This window comes from Mesocricetus auratus, unplaced genomic scaffold, assembly GCF_017639785.1.
Source record: "Mesocricetus auratus isolate SY011 unplaced genomic scaffold, BCM_Maur_2.0 Super-Scaffold_100003, whole genome shotgun sequence".
Lineage (NCBI taxonomy): Eukaryota > Metazoa > Chordata > Mammalia > Rodentia > Cricetidae > Mesocricetus > Mesocricetus auratus.
In genome coordinates, this window is record NW_024429188.1 from 39158163 (window position 1) to 39159470 (window position 1308).

Consider the following 1308-nt stretch of genomic DNA (forward strand, 5'->3'; position numbering starts at 1 on the left):
TCTGTCCTGCAGAACACACAATCCCACAGTCACCTTTGTGAAAAGTCAAAAACAGTTCTTGCTCAATTTCCAAATCAAGATGAGTCTTTCAGGTAGTTCAGTCAGAAATAAAATACCAAGAGTTATATACCTGCATACCATTTCCTTGTTATTTTTTTCCTTAGCAAAGGATTCATTTTACTTCCTGTCAGCTGAACCCTGGCTTTTGATGCTAGACAATCGTTTCCTTCAGTTTTGTCACATATAAAAACTGTATGTCATGACTGAAGGTCTTCTATCTTCTCTAGCACTACGTCTTTTGCTATGTCATCCTCTGACAGCAGTAACTTGGTTTCTGAGTCTTTGGTTACATTAACCACAAAGAATTGTATTGATTTGAGGATATTGGCCACCACCACATGATGTTGATAAACTTCCAAGGCATTCTGAGCATGATTAATTATGATGGCAGGGTCAGTTTCCAGCTTTAAGGAAACTATAAATGCTTTGGGAACACAATCTTTAACCAGAGGAGAGAGCATTTTTGGCACTATCTGCACTGTTATCTGCAGTGGACCACCAGATGAGTGGAGCTTGTTAGGCATTTCAGAAAACAGGAATATAGAAATCTAATGCTTCCGCAACCAGGTAAAACATTGCAGCAGAGCCTAGTAGTGGGTTGAGAGCTGCAGCCTGCAGCAGATGCAGGTAGTAGTGAACTCTATGGCTAGGAAGGTGCTGGTAGCAGGTCCCTCTTAGTAGCTCTGCAATGCTCCAGCAAAGCCCAGGAGTGCAAGATGCCTCCCACCCTGCCCTGCTGCAGTGGCCCAGAAGACAGCAGGGCCAACTGTGGGGAAGGCGGGGCCTGCTTGCTGGTTGGTATAAGAACAGGACCCAGTAACCCACAGCCAGAAGACCTTGGCTGACTCTGCCTGCTGCACTGCTGAAGTTGCTCAGAAAGTGCACTGCTCTCACTTCCAGGGGGACCCTGGTGCCTTCTGACCTGACTGCACCATCCACTCGCCCTGCCCTGCACGCCGAGCTGCAAAGCCAGTCATAATATTTGCCCTGTGAACATATGCACAGGCCATGGCAATACCGCGACCAGGACCATTTCTGCCATCTGCTGGATTTTTATTCGTTTGTTTTTGTTTTTTTTTCTAGACACGGTTTGTCTGTGAAACATTTCTGGCTGGCCTACCTCTGCCTCCCAAGTGCATGGCTATGGATTTTTTTTTCTGAGACAGGGTTTCTCCGTATTGTTTTGGTGCCTGTCCTAGAACTCGCTCTGTAGACCAGGCTGGCCTCTAACTCATAGAGATCCACATG

The 1308-nt window shown here is 46.3% G+C and overlaps 1 pseudogene; it reads right to left on the reverse strand.

Moving 5' to 3' along the window:
• Positions 1 to 257: 257 nt before the first annotated feature.
• LOC110339216 lies at positions 258 to 995 on the reverse strand (annotated as a pseudogene).
• Between the last annotated feature and the right edge of the window lie 313 nt (positions 996 to 1308).